This window comes from Pelmatolapia mariae, linkage group LG10_11 (assembly GCF_036321145.2).
Source record: "Pelmatolapia mariae isolate MD_Pm_ZW linkage group LG10_11, Pm_UMD_F_2, whole genome shotgun sequence".
NCBI lineage: Eukaryota > Metazoa > Chordata > Actinopteri > Cichliformes > Cichlidae > Pelmatolapia > Pelmatolapia mariae.
Genome location: NC_086236.1, coordinates 20,199,804 through 20,215,849, shown reverse-complemented (window position 1 = coordinate 20,215,849; position 16,046 = coordinate 20,199,804). Strand labels below are relative to the sequence as shown.

The following is a 16,046-nucleotide window of genomic DNA, read 5'->3' as shown; positions in this document are numbered from 1 at the left end:
CTATTTTATAAATGAAAACTACAGTAGGCTGGTCAGAGTTTTATGTATAACATTTAATTTACTGTATCGAACATGCTTTAAATGACTGTGAGCTTTGCAGTGAAAAGTCGATGTGGGGAACTCGTAACTTTTACTGTATTTTAAAAGAGCTAAAAAGCAAACTGTCAACAAAAATAGTCACATGTGAATTACAGCTGAAAGAGAGGGGCGTGTGACTATGAGCCCTTCGCCTTGACGGTGATGATGATGCTGAGTGGCTCGTTATCGTCTCCAGAGGGAGGGGCTTGGCGGGTGGTGGTGGGGATGGGGGTGGCACTCATAGGTGAGGAGGTGAGGGTTGAAGCTCCTCGGGGTAAAGCCGTTGCTGGACCTGGAAAAAGACAAACATCAAAGACAGTTTTTTTCAACAAAGCTCATAATGAGGGAAAAATGAGCACATATCTTTCAGAAAATGAAGTTCACTCCAATTTATCATTTGCATCTTTGCAGATGGATAACTAAGAGTATTATTGCTAAAAACATAAAGTCATAAAACAATCAAATAAACAACAACAACAACAACAACAAAACCCATAAAATAGAACCTATTGAATTGGATTTTTTTTTAATTAATTAAAAATAGAAAATAATTTAATCTGGACTTGAAACTATGAATCTATAAATGTGTCTATTCAACTTTCCTGGACTGGATGATCCACCAGTTGCTCCCTTTGACCCACCAAACACTTCAATCCTCTGGGAAGTTGATGGTTTCTTGCGACTGGCTGTGCTGCCTGCAGTCATCAAAAGATGAAACGCCATTACTAATAGATAATTAGTTACCATCAGAACTGCAAACTGGAAATGTTTCATTACCAGTCACAAGACACTTCATTAGGTACACCTGTTCACCTTATTTTTGAAGGGGTCATTAACTGTGCGTAAACAGGTTTTTGCCATACCTGCCTAAGCCCTGCTGCATTTGTGGCTATAAGTGTGAGTTAGAGCTGACCCGCTTAAAGCTTATGTTTTCATTTTAGTAGAAGCAGCTTAGAAACAGTAGGATACAATGTCAAGCTAATGATTAAAGGAGTAGATGTCTAAAAGGGGAAAATATATGAACGTTGCTTCTGTGTCTAAAGGCCTTTACAAGCCTAACTAGTGACATTTATGCTAATATTTCCTGCGTTAGTCCAAATAGTTTTTGGACTCGCCTGTCTTACTAAAGTTGTTCACACCCGTTAATTTCAAATGATGAATATGCAGCATTTGTTTTTTTGGATCAAGCTGAATTGTTCTAATTTTTATAGAATAAACAGATCTCACCAGTCAGATTAATGCTTTTGGCAACAAGTGCGCTTTTAAGCTCAAAACTTACTGAACAGACACACAGCTAGACGCTGCTTCGGGTCAATCGTCTCTAAAATGATTTCTCTGCCTCCTCAGATGTGGTCCCAACTCTGCCAACTAGAACTCAAACTGCCCCACTGACATCCTGAAATATGTACAAAAGTGTCCGTGTTGCAGTTTCAACTCCTGCATCAAACCATGAAATTTTCCCTGTTGCTCCCTTCTCTTGAGAACTGCATGAACCCAGAGTCTCAGTTCCCCTTTTCGTGCTTAGAAACTTCATAAGCAGCTCATCGTCTCTTGATGTCAACCTCTTTTTTTTTTTCAAAGGGCCTCTTTTTGTTAGACTTACACTGTATACATATATATATATATATATATATATATATATATATATATATATATATATATATATATATATATATATATATATATCACAAAAACATGTTCACATGTGAAAAATACTGAATTTTAAGTTGTTTTTTCACGTGCTCAGTGTGTAAAGGCCTTAAACGCCTGTGTTTGAATTTGCAGGAATTTTTTAAATATTTATTAGTCCGTACTATGAAGGTAACTGGGAATAAATGTTAGAATGAACAATCTCAAGTTCAGAGGGTCCATTACAGTGGGTCCATTACCAAGTTTACTTATTTAAAAATAACTTGTGAATACTATGAGACCTTTAGTAAATAGCCACATGGGACCACCCACCAGTGGGCCTGCCATTTGCAGGAATTGACATCAATTGTCTTGTTGAACTTTATATTGCAATATAAACCCTCAATAGTTGGGAGCAAGAACTTTCTTTTACCAGCAAGAAACCTCTGACAGAAGCAGGCTTAGGGAAGAGCAGCCATCTGTCTTGAGTGGTTGTAGTGGTGGAGGGGAAAGAGAAAAGAGAAAGCAAACATTCCTGCTATCCAAGAGCGGCACATAAACACAGGCTGTAGCAACATAACTAAGAGCTGCTTGAGGGTTGCTTTATTTACTGCAATCTTAATCAAAAGGGAGGTAGAGCAGGTGTCCACCTTCTGATTCTAGAAATTCTCAGAATCAGAAATAAGCCTTGAAACTGAGCTTGAAGCCCTCTATTGGGATGATATAGTACAAAAAGGTATTTAGAATATAATAGAGCCTGATTATTCAGGCTCGTTCTTTTGAGTCCTTGTTATTACTCTTGCTGCAGTGTTTTGAATCAGCTGACAGCTAAAGGTATAAGCAGAAAAGACTCACTAATATTTACAAATGCAGGATGAAGAACTCCATTCAGGCATCTCTTGACGGTGGCATTTTGTACAATTTGGAAGAAAATGATGGCACAGAACTAGAAAAAAACTTAAGAAATTATATATCTGCTGAGTACAGAATGCCTTGTTTTTCCCCTGGAGGACCTAACATGATGGGGCAGGTGACCTCTATTAGCTATAGAAACACCCCCAACCTAAGTCAATTTCTTTTGGATGTTTCTTACTGTTAGGAAGTTTTTTCTTGCCATTGTAGCCAAGTGATTGCTCATAGGGGGTCATTTGATTTTGGGGTTTTCTCTCTATTATTGTAAGTTCTTTACTTTACAATATAAAGCTACTTGAGGCAACTGTTGTTGTTATTTGGTGCTGTATAAATAAAATAAAATTGGACTGAATTGAACTAAAAAGCACTGGATGATGTTTTCAAGACCTTCCTTAACTTGTTACCCCTTGAACATCTCTCCAGTACCTTTAATAACAAGTTTTGACACCTCAGTAATGATCAATAAAGACATGGTTTGATGATCATTGGAATAGATTCTGTGTTTTCCTGAGGTTATCCCTTGTAAGCTTTACAAGCAGAGGTTACCCACACTAACTTCTGATGAACATGTAGCCGTTTTGTTCTGGAAACAAGACTGAAACATAACAGAAACTGTTCAGGTCAGAAAATATCACAGAGAATTCAGACGGATTGGAAAGCAAAAGATGGTCCAACCCAATACTACCAGTGTGTACCTAATAAAGTGCCAGGTGAGGGTTGCAACAGATACACATATACTTACAAGCCAAACAGCAAGTCATGGAGTCCTGGGGGAAGATACAGAGTATTAAAGCTACATAATGTGGCTTTATGCACAGGTCAGCAGGATGCTGGTGGTGGTCATGTGTGTGGAGGACTCACGAGGATTGGTGCTGCGGTTACGGAGGATGAACATGAGCAGCAGAACAGTGAGAACAGCTGCAATGAGCATCCCACCGATAGCTGCTCCAATCACAGCGGGGTACAAATTGTTGCGTGGTTCCACTAAAACACATCAGAGTTAAACATTGCAAAGGAGCTGAGCTCTGTGAAAACACATCTGCAAAGTGATAAGCGTTCACCGTACCGTTATCCCATGATAGGAATGACTACTAGGTTCCACATTAATGTAAACTCTGTTGAACTGAGTGTTGTGGGTTAATTTTTCAGATAAATTTTAATGCATTTTTATTGAAGCCCCCCACCCATTTTGCCCAGTTCTTTGCCAGAAGTCTCATATGTCTTGCATTTCCTGTACCTGGTGTCTTTGGAGTAGAAGGGTGTCCCACAGTGCGGTGGTTCACCGGTATGACGCGAAACTGGTAGGTAACCGTTGGCGTCAGGCTCCCCACTGTATAAATCCTGACAGCTGGATCCTGGAGAATGTTACGGTACCAGAATATGGGACCAACTTTCTCCTCCACCTGCTCACTTGAAGAGTCATTCCCGCTTCCTTTCCTTCGTGGACGCTCAGACAACCATCGGTGCTCCAAGAAGAAACCTGTCCAACCTCCTGCTTCCTCATTCTCCACCACCCACTCCAGCTCCACTTCATTACGCTGTTGGCTGGTGTACATTACTCTGACCAGCGTTGCATTGGGTGGCATGGGGTACTCTTATACACACATAAAACAAATATAAATAAATATGACTTCGATATGACATCAATCCAGTTTGTATATCTAATCAATTAATGTGTGGATTTCCAATAAATGATGTGTAGTCAATTCCCAGACTACTAATTACTTTTAAGTAATACTTAATACTTAAAAATAAAACAGGTCCTTACTCTCAATGACTAAAGTGATATTGATTTCGGTTCCTCCCACTGCGTTGGAAGTGGAGCACCTGTACTCGCCGCTGTCTTGAGTTTCATCTGTGTCTCTCACAGTCAGATTGGCCCATGCAGGCGTTCTCAGAAGCATGTACTTTGAGGTGTCTTGCACACCGACACCCTGATTATTAAACCAGGTGATTTCATTGACAGGAAGGTAGTTGGCTCTCAGATTACAGGTAAGCTGAACGTCGCTCCCCTCGTACACAGACACGACTCTGCGCTGTGTCTGCAGCACTGGTGCCTCTACATGTGACAGTGTACAGATTAATTATTTAACAACTTATATCTGCTATTTGTTGTACAGTGAGAATGTGCACTGACCCAGTGTGAGTCTGCAGGTCTTGGTTTCGACCAGAAGTGGGTGTTTAGCGTGGCAGGTGTAAGGTTTCCCACTGCGAGCTGTGCCATAGCGGAGGTTCAGGATGTTGAAGGTTTCTTCCCCACCTTTGCTCTGACCTTCGGGGCCCTCCCACCACACCAAGGCTTTCGGGGCCCCTCCCTCCCAGTAGCAGGACAGTGTCAAGTACTGTTTGTCAATAGACATATGAGCAAAGCACAGTGGCTCTGCAGGGGGAATATCTGACGGAGGAGAGGAGAGATATAAACATGTTCAGATACATGATCACAAAACTGCCACTAACTTATCTTTTACTGTTTGTTGACATTTGTGCACCCACATGTGCGTGTGCTGCACTGTGTCGACTGTTTCAGGGCAGGATGGGAGCCCAGGCAAGTGAACAAACTGTTATTAGAAGTCAGGCCTCCAGAGGGCAGCATGATGGCAGTGCTGGAGGCTGAACTTGTTTGCTGGGCTGTGTTGGACTGATCTTGTATCAGGTCTCCAGTCCAGTGGAGGGAAGGTGAGGGGAATCCACCAGGCCAGGAGCACAGCAGCCTCAGAGAGGTGTGATTCAGAGCCGGCTCCACAGAACAGGACGGGGAGCCATCAGGGGGGTCTGTGGGGGATATGGTAGAGGTAACAAGGTAATGATATGTAAAGTGTGGTGAAATCAGGGCTCAAGAAAGATGTCGTGTATTTACAATGTTGGGCATGAGTAAGTTATAAAATTATATGATTATTTACACATATTTTGGGAACCTGAGTTCAGGTTCATGAGCAACACCCAGTCCTGATTACTGACAGAACCAGAAGCTGCTTTACTGGAATCTGTCTGATAAAGTGAAGTACGCTAAAAAATCTCAGAAAGCAACACATCAAAGTTCTAAAGAAACTCAAGAACAGATGAGAAACAAAGTCACTGACATCTATCTGTCTGGAAAGGGTTACAAAGCTACTTCTAAGTCTTTCGGATTCCAGCGAGTTATCCACAAATAACAAATCAAAACTTGGAACAGTGATGAAACTTTCCAGATGTAGCTGGCCTACCAGAATTACTCCAGTAGTGCATCAACAACTCATCAGGAAAGTCACAAAAGAACCCAGAAAAACATCTAAAGAATTCGAGGCTTCACTTTCCTCAGTCAAGGTCAGATTTCCTGATTTAACAACAGCAAAGAGACAATATTCAAAAATGGCATCCAATGGAGAGCCCCAAGGAGAAAACCACTCCTGAGGAAAAAAGATCGCAAAGGCTTGTCTCACATTTGACCAACACAAAACACGTTAAAATGGGTTAGGAGTCGCCTTGGAGTGGGCTATAGCAATGAAGTGGCCATTATATTTCTCTACCATATTTGTCCAATAAACATGGAGCATGGTCTGTGTTTGTGGAAACTGCCGTGTGGCACTTCTGCTTCTTGTTATTTCTTATTGACGTCTTTAATTAGTATCAGAGTCAGAGGTCATCCCCAGACTGTGTTCATCCCCACAGCCAAGGATGAATTAAAACAAAGGAACCAATGAGGATTTCTGCATTACAGGAGAGGTTTAATTGAAAGTGAAATGATCATAATGGTCAGAGGTCAGAGGTCACACTCACAGTAAACTGTCAGGCTGATGGTTTTTTTGGTGCGCGTGTTGAGGTAGGGGTTCTGTGCCAAACAGGTGTAGTCGCCAGCATCCACACGGAGGATCTTGGTGATGGTGAACTTCTGCCCGGTGTAGACCTGCGAGTTGTTGTAGAACCAGACATACTGACTGGCTGGATTGGACTGGGCCTGACACAGCAAGGAAATAGCTTCCGTCTCCGGAGCTGTGTAGCCCTGCTTTACTGTACGAGGTGGAGTCACATCTATTTGAGGAACATCTGGGCCAACTGATGAGAAAACGTAGCAGTGGATGTAAGAGATACAAGAAACAAACAACTTATGCTGAAATCAGAGCAAGAAAATGTTGTTAAGAGCTAAAATTCAAACCAGGGTACAATGAAAAGTTTTATCATGTGATCCATGCAGAATGACACACAAAATTACGGCATCCTGTTGCCATTAGGTCACCAACTGTGGCGGTCATTTGTTGTAAAGCAGCTATAATGCCAATAATTATTGACTCAGTCTAATCAGAAAATACAAGCGATTGACCAAAATATCATGTTTTTGGTCGTTTTTTCTTTTGTCCAGTGATTCCCTACCTCAGTTTCAATACTTACAGATGGCGTCCAGCCATACGCGATCTGATGTCTGGCTGTTGATATTGTTGCTGGCTACACAGCGGTACCAGCCGGTGTGGTTGCGGTTGACGTTGGTGACGTTGATAATGCTGTTGTTGCCCTGTGCAAATGTTGTGATGTCTTCACTGCTGGTTTCACGTTGCCACACATACCGGATCGGTTCAGTCCCATTTTCTACATTGCAGCGCATCCACATTGAAGATCCTTCCACTGGAGAAGTATCACTCATCAGGACGTAAGGCTTACTGACGGGGACTACAATGAAGATGAATACACAGATGTGTCTGGATGCTAACAGTCAGTAGTAGAACTGAAGAGCAGTAAACAAACACTAAAAAGATAATCTTATAATTTCATTTCCACTGTGTGTGAAGTACCCCAGCTTATGAACACTGATAGGCTCATTTTGAATATATTTGTATTGGTGTATAATTTTGGGTAGTATGACATCAGTTATTGATTTTTTAGCTTGTGGTCAGTTATTGCATGTGTTGTATCGAAGGACCTCAGATGTTGATTTCAAAATCATGTTAGTTTACTGAAAGGTAGATAATTTGTTTTCAGGTGGAAGGAACACTCCAAATAATTTCCCTTGTATATAAATATGACTCTGCACTGCATCAGCATCGATCAAAAAGAATGAATAAATCTCATCACATAATGAAAATGTGCACTGACCCAGCGTGAGTCTGCAGATCTTGGTTTGGACCAGAAGTGGATGTCTAGCATGGCAGGAGTAAGGTCTCCCAAAGTGTACAGTGCTATAGCGAAGGGTAAAGTTGTTAGAGGTTTCTTCTCCACCTTTGCTCTGACCTTCGGGGCCCTCCCACCATACCAAAGCTTTCGGGGCCCCTCCCTCCCAGGAGCAGGACAGCGTCAAGTACTGTTTGTCATTAGTCACATAAGCAAAACACAGTGGCTCTGCAGGGGGAATATCTGACGGAGGAGAGGAGAGATATAAACATGTTCAGATACATGATCACAAAACTGCCACTAACTTATCTTTTACTGTTTGTTGACATTTCTGCACTCACATGTGCGTGTGCTGCACTGTGTCGACTGTTTCAGGGCAGGGTGGGAGCCCAGGCACGTAAACAAGCTGTTATTAGAAGTCAGGCCTCCAGAGGGCAGCATGATGGCAGTGCTGGAGGCTGAACTTGTTTGCTGGGCTGTGTTGGACTGATCTTGTATCAGGTCTCCAGTCCAGTGGAGGGAAGGTGAGGGGAATCCACCAGGCCAGGAGCACAGCAGCCTCAGAGAGGTGTGATTCAGAGCCGGCTCCACAGAACAGGACGGGGAGCCATCAGGGGGGTCTGTGGGGATATGACACAGAAAAAGGTTATTGTTTGGCAGCGATACTAAAGATGTTAGGTAGAAATTATTATACCAGAATAAAAGAAGTGTTTTCGTCATTCGATATTTCCACTTCCCTAGAGGAAATTGTTTGTGTGTTTGTGAGCACATAAGTAAGAAGAACACACGGTAGTGGTAAAGGGGCCGACAAAGGAGTTGAAATCATGGTCAAAAGGTCAGAGGTCATGAGTGCAGGGATTGACAGAGGAGTAAGATGGTTAATAGCATGGTCACGAGGTCACACTCACAGTAGATGGTCAGGCTGATGGTGTTATTGGAGCTGGTGTTGAGGTAGGTGTTCTGTGCCAAACAGGTGTAGTTGCCAGTGTGCATACGGAGGATCTTGGTGATGGTGAACTTCTGCCCAGTATAGACCTGGGAGTTGTTGTAGAACCAGACGTACTGACTGGCTGGATTGGAATTGGCCTGACACAGCAAGGAAACAGCCTCCGTCTCCAGAGCCGAGTAACCCCGCCTGGTCATAGCGTACGGAGTCACATCTATCTGAGGAATGTCTGGTCCAACTGAGGAGAAAAATATGAATTCTTTCCCTTAATCAAAAAATAAGGGACACAGGCATGTTATGTGCAAAACTCATATTAGTCTGATAAGAAATCTTTGTTTTATGCTACAGTAAGAAAACTAACCCTAACTTGATCCAGCCATAACTACAAGCTTGATCAACAAGGAGAGCTTCAAGCTCAATCTTAAATGTAGAGTAGCTCTCTGTCTCTCAAACCCAAAGAGGGAGCTGCTCAGGAGAGAGCCTGATAGCTAAAGGCTCTGCTTCTCAGTGTACTTTAGGAAAATCTAGGAACAACAAGTAAGCCTGCACTCTGAGAGCACTCTCTTTTGGGTCAAAACGTTACTGTTAGGTTTTGAGGATGTTATGTAAATGTGTAATTAAGGGCTATATGTGAGTAGAGGGACTTTTGATTCTGTTCCTGATATTACAGAAAGAAAGAAGAAGACAGTATAGACAGTGATGTGGTTTTCTTGGTCCCTGTGCTACTTTCAGGATTCTTGCCAACTTGTGGGATGTGCTGTTATGGTTAACGAGAGCAGACAGCATCAGCAGGCTTCTGCTGTTGGCTTTGGCCTGTTTCAGCAGGATAGAGGCACCCTGCCACAAAGTAAAAATGTTTCAGGAATGGTTTGAGGAGCACCACAACAAGTCTGAGGTGTTTTCGAGCATCTGTGGGATTTGTCGGCCATATAAGTCAGATCTATGGAGGCCCTATCTTGCAACGTACAGGAATTAAAGGATCTGTTGCTAAAATCTTGGTGCCAGATACCTGCACATTCTCTTTAAATTTAATCAGACATAAAATATCAATGAAAAAACTGAATCATGCCGGGTCCTAAAAAAATCCAAGTATAGAAAACAAATCATTTCGCTACTTGTGGTCTGTAACAGTCATGTGCTTTTAATTGCTTGTTGTTTTAAATGTATTTACCTGAAAACTTGTTTTAAAAATGTTTATATATTAAAACTCACAGAGAGTGTTCAGCCATAGGCGGTCAGATTTCTCGCTGTTGACAGCGTTGCTGGCCACACAGCGGTACCAGCCGGTGTGGTTGCGGTTGACATTGGTCATGTTGATGATGCTGCTGTTGCCCAGTGCGAAGGTTGTAACGTTGCCATTGTAGGTTTCATAGTGCCAGGTGTACAGGATCGGTTCAGTTCCATTTTCCACACTGCAGCGCATCCACATTGAAGAGCCTTCCACTGGAGAAGCATTACTCATCAGGATGTAAGGCTTACTGACAGGCACTGTGTTTAACACAAAATCATACATGCAGGTCTGTTGAAGAAGAATATTGTCACATTTTTGACTAAAAATATAGATATATGTTAACCTCTGGTATGTAAGCTTTAGTCAAATCCAGGTTCAAACCTAAGAAAGGGCCCAAAGGCTTAATAATATTTGTCCCAAAGTTTTTCCCAGCCAGTATAATTTTATTCTTGGTTTGACCAGAAAACATCTGTAATGGCCTGCTCATATATTAAAATGCAGATTTAATAGGCGATATAAAGCATGTTTACAGACTGGTAAAAGAAATTCTTTTGGTCTCTATGAATACAGTAGTTTCTCTATTCATGACAGCTGTCCTGTTTTCCTGTCTTCCTCTCTTCACCCCAAACTGTCGAGGCAGATGCCCGACCCTTAGTAACCCTGGTTCTGCTTAAGGCTTCTTCCTGTAAAATGGGAGTTTTCCCTTCCCACTGTCGCCAGAGCACTCGCTCATAGGGGGTCATATAATTGTTAGAGTTTTCTCTGCTTTCTTTGTATTATTGTAGTGTCTATCTTACAATATAAAACACTTTCAGGCAACTCTTGTTGTGATATGGTGCTTTATAAATAAAACTAAATTGAATTCATGTGGTTGAGCAAATTCGAATGATGAGCATTTGTTATAACGAAGCATCACTTAGATAAATGTGACATATTTTAACTTATTCTATGTAACACCCTGAATTAGAAAATATAATTTCAAATAAATTAATAATGGCATTTACGTTTTGTTCTTTCCATTAAAAAAGTCTAAAACATGTTTGGATTTGTACATAAAGTTGTCACAATTCAAAGGCTTAGAATTTTAAGGATCCTTTAAAAACTTTGTAAAATGTTTATGTAGAAGTGATGACATGGTTCTCAGATTGTAAGTAAGCTGAACATCACTCGCACTGACCCAGCGTGAGGCTGCAGGTCTTGGATTGAACCAGAAGTGGGTGCCTGGCATAACAGGTGTAAGGTTTCCCGCTGTGAGCTGTCCCGTACGGAAGGATCAGGATATTGGAGTTTTCTTTTCCACCCCTGCTCTGGCCCGCAGGTCCCTCCCACCACACCAAGGCTTTAGGGAACCCTCCTTCCCAGGAGCAGGACAGCATGAAGTACTGTTTGTCATTAGTCACGTCAACAAAACACACTGGCTCTGCAGGGGGAATATCTGATGGAAGAGAAATCAAATGAGTGATGTTGAAAGTGTATAATCTTCACATTTACACTCTCATTTGTTTAACTTTCTGTTGTTCTTTGTTGACATTTCTGCACCCACATGTGCGTGTGCTGCACTGTGTCGACTGTTTCAGGGCAGGATGGGAGCCCACGCACGTAAACAAGCTGTTATTAGAAGTCGGGCCTCCAGAGGGCAGCGAGATTGCAGTGCTGATGAGGATGGTAGTGCTGGAGCCTGAACTTGTTTGCTGGGCTGTGTTGGACTGATCTTGTATCAGGTCTCCAGTCCAGTGGAGTGAAGGCGAGGGGAATCCATCAGGCCAGAAGCACAGCAGCCGCAGAGAGGTGTGATTCAGAGCCGCCTCCACAGAACAGGACGGGGAGCCATCTGGGGGGTCTGTGGGGATAACATATGAAGTTAGAAGTTGGTAGGATATTCATGAACAAGAAAGATGAAAATAAAAGGTGTTTGCAGTGTTTTATTGAAAATGTGAAATTGTGATTTTAATGACATTGTAGTGTTTTATAATCCTGGTGAAATGCAGTACAGCGATGGAACAGCTCAGGCCATTTCAGCATACGAGGGTTGACAGAGGAGTAAGATGATTAATAGCATGGTCACGAGGTCAGAGGTCACACTCACAGTAGACAGTCAGGCTGATGGTGTTATTGGAGCTGGTGTTGAGGTAGGTGTTCTGTGCCAAACAGGTGTAGTTGCCAGTGTGCATACGGAGGATCTTGGTGATGGTGAACTTCTGCCCAGTATAGACCTGGGAGCTGTTGTAGAACCAGACGTACTGACTGGCTGGATTGGACTGGGCATGACACAACAAGGAAACAGCCTCCGTCTCCAGAGCCGAGTAACCTCGCCTGGTCATAGTGTACGGAGTCACGTCTATCTGAGGAATGTCTGGTCCAACTGAGGAGAAAGAATATGAACGCAAATCAAGAAATAAGGGACACAGGCGTGTTATGTGCAAAACTCATATTAGTCTGATAAGAAATCTTTGTTTTATGCGACAGAAAGAAAACTAACCCTAACTTGATCCATCACTAACTACAAGCTTTATCAACAAGGAGAGCTTCAAGCCCAAGCCCACATAACACAGGCATGTTATGTGCAAATTACAGAAAGCTAATAAGAAATCCAGTTTAAAGTAGGACTCTTACTTAGTTTTACATTAGCGGTTGAGACATACAGCAGCTAAATTAACCCTAACTTGAATCAGCTCTAATAAGAACCTAAAATACAAGTGCAGAATCTTTTGTTTTTAATTTTTGACAACTCATGACACCTGGAACTTTTTTTAAAAATATGTGTAATTCCCTAAAAATTCAGATAAATACATCATTTTTGTACTGTGATCAGCATTTTGAATTTGGGGATAAAAGCCGAATTCTTAACAGGGCATTACATTTTTTTTTAGATGGAAACAATACAGAAGTAAATGAATTTAACTGAAAAATACTCAAAACACTGACCTGCAGTGCATTAAGTTTTTACATACTGACACTTTCTTTTAATTTTTAAATGAAGAAATGAATAACGAATGAAGAAATAGGTCTCCCTGATCTAATTATACTCACAGAGGATGTCCAGCCTTAGACGTTTGGAGCTCTCGCTGTTGACGGCGTTGCTGGCCACACAGCGGTACCAACCGGTGTGGTTGCGGTTAACGTTGGTCATGTTAATAATGCTGCTGTTGCCCATTTCAAAGGTTGTGGCGTTACCATTGTAGGTTTCATAGTGCCACACATACAGGATTGGTCCAGTCCCATTTTCCACACTGCAGTTCATCCACACTGTAGATCCTTCCACAGGAGGAGCATCGTTCATGAGGAGGTAAGGCTTGCTGACAGGCACTGTGTTTAAGATAAAGTTACACATGTGAAGGTTTGTTTACTGTCTTCACTGAAAATGAGTCACAGTGTTCAATAAATAACACAATCTTCAGCTTCGAAGAGGCTTTGATATCAGTTAATCTTCCCAAGGCTCCTCCCCCTCAGTACCAAGGACCTAATTTTTGCACTTACAGCCCAGTCACAAACATCACACCCTTCAACTCCATTATATACTTTATCACACCATTTTTGATTGTTAATGCACTCTGGCTGTTGTCTTTCTTCTGTCAGTCAGGAATGCTTGATGGCATGTACAAGAGTATGTGCCAGATTCTGACATATTTCAGAGTCTCCATCTGCACCTCACTGCCTGGGACCTGGGCCTGTTTTTGTGTCTTCTGATGTAGTCACAAGGCCAACAGCAGCTCCTTCTCTGTCTGTTTAATCTTTGCTTGTAGTAGTAGAGACCTGAGACAAGTACAACAAACAAGATAACTGCTGCATGCACAAGGAGGAGGATCTGGTCTTTGCCTGCAAAGACAAACAGCCTGGCTCACAGTTACCTTCTTGGTAATTTTCTGAGCAACCAAATACATAAGCTGTCCTCTTGTATCGCTCTAGTGGAAACCACGTTTCCACTGCAAGTCTCTTTGGAAACTTCTTTGAAACACATCTTTCACTACATTGAGCAGCGAAGCGAAATACTGCCATTGATGGCTAGTAGTTTGAATCAAGAATCACTGATCACAGCAGGTGACACTGATAAGCATCTGGGAATTTATGGCAGGCTGTGTTGACCAACTGAGCTTCAAAACTGTGTGTAGGGTGATATGAAAAAAGGGCCACACCTGTGTGGACATCAAGGTGTCACTTTATGCCTTCACTTTCTTGGCCTCCACATTTGGTGTACTATTCTCTCTTTCGTGACTCTTGGTTAATGCTGTCTTTATATGTACATATTTATAGAATTAAAATTATGTCCATTAACTATTGTTTTTAAAGTTTGGTCAACACATAGGGCACCAAGATGAAAGATGGCCCAAAGGTTTTTAGTTTCTCCAAGATTATTTCGCTGCTTCAAATATTAGTTTCTATAAAGCCGATGAAGTTTTTCACCTTGTGCAGACTAGCTCTTTTTTTTGCCATGATATGAGAGTGTTTAGGAAGAACATTGTTTCTGAGGGGAGTTCTTACCTCGAACAGTCAGATGCACATAGTAGTAGTAGACTTTGGCCTCCTGTGCTATGTCATAGAAGGCCTGGCAGGTGAATAAGCCATGTGATGCCAGAGGCAGCTTCTCAATCCTCAAAGCTGAGCTGTTTGAGATGACTGTTGGTTGGCCGAGTGTCTCTGCCAACTTCTGGGTCTTTATTCCTTGACCCACATTATACACCACAGCCTTTATTGCTTCAGTGCCGGGTTTGGTGAAGCTCCATATATACATGTCAGGCACGGTGGTACCACACTCCAGGGTCACCGCGTTGTCAACCACCCCATACACACTGGTGTCCTGGTACACCACCTCCCCTTTATGATTGATCTGCACATCTGGAGGAGGCAGAGGATACAATGGCCAATGTGTGTGGGTACAATGTGTGTGGGTCCATTATTTTATGGACCCACACACAAACATGCAAGTGTTTGTGGGTGTCTGTTAAGCAACAGGAGACGGTGGTGTCATATGCCCGGTCAGTGTTCGGTTGCAGGATTGATTACACAGTCAGTTTCAGAGGCTGTGCAATCTTATAAAAAGCAATTCTAATTTTTTTTAAATGGCAGATTCAGTTTTTCAAACACATTTTCCTTCTTCTTTGTTTTTAATTTCATCTGCAAGGTTCTGTTTATGATCATTTGATCCACGTGAGACAAATACAAACAGATTTATCAGTGTTTCTGTTTTAAAACAACAGTACAAAAATCTCAATTTTTTTTGTTTTTCAATTTCAGTGAGTTTTGAAATGTGACACAGAGTAAAAAAAATACCATAGAAATTGTAATAAGCCTTTACTAGTTTGTCTGTTATGCAATAATTCCAACAGAACTGCAGGTACTGAATAAGCCACTTAGATGATGTTATAATAATGAGTGTCTGATGTTATGTAGACAGTAACAATAAAAGTGTAAAAGAATCCACAGACACTGGAAAACTCTTACCATTTGCCCCCAAAGTGACCAGACTGGTAGTTAGATACAGAACAGCCAGTCCTAGCAGTGGAGCCACCATGGTATCATGATGATCCCGAGTCCAACAACTTCTTTATTCCAAAAAAAATGAGTTTGAGATTGAAAGGTGAATATTTCGTGGCCCTGAAAATAGCACGTTATTGCCTGCCCTCAAGTGCCTGAGGTTTTCATCGTTCTGTCTTTCTGATGCACGAGTTTCTCGGGGAATCCAGTTGCAGAGACTGACTTCACAAGACTAAGAGCAGGAAGGGACGGAGGATCGGTAAACTGATTTAGACCGAAGTATTAATGAGTTTTTCCTTTCTCTCTGTCTGTCTTTGTTTCTCCTGCTGGTTTAGAATATCAGTTATACCAAAATCATCTATTATGCAAGACATATGCATGAGTGGATGGGTTAGCCTTTCACGCAACTACTCATACAGCCAAGGCTGCACTGGATGAAGCTGACATTCCTCTACACGTCTTTCACATGTGAAAATCTCACAGAGGTTTTACTGTAATGAAATCCTTTTTTTTTTTCATATTCATAGAGTGCAGTTTTTCTTTTCTTTTTTTACATCATCCTCTTCAAGCTGTGACCAAAGTGGGAATGCTGATCAATGTTATCAACAGTCATTTTCATATAGCCTCGCAGAGGATGCATTCAAAGCTCAGGGATAAAAAAGGGGGATTAAAAGAGATTAATATCTTCTTATATTTTCT

At 41.8% G+C, this 16,046-nt stretch overlaps 1 pseudogene; it reads right to left on the bottom strand.

Moving 5' to 3' along the window:
• Positions 1-215: 215 nt before the first annotated feature.
• LOC134635333 (V-set and immunoglobulin domain-containing protein 10-like 2) lies at positions 216-15,384 on the bottom strand (annotated as a pseudogene).
• Positions 15,385-16,046: the final 662 nt, after the last annotated feature.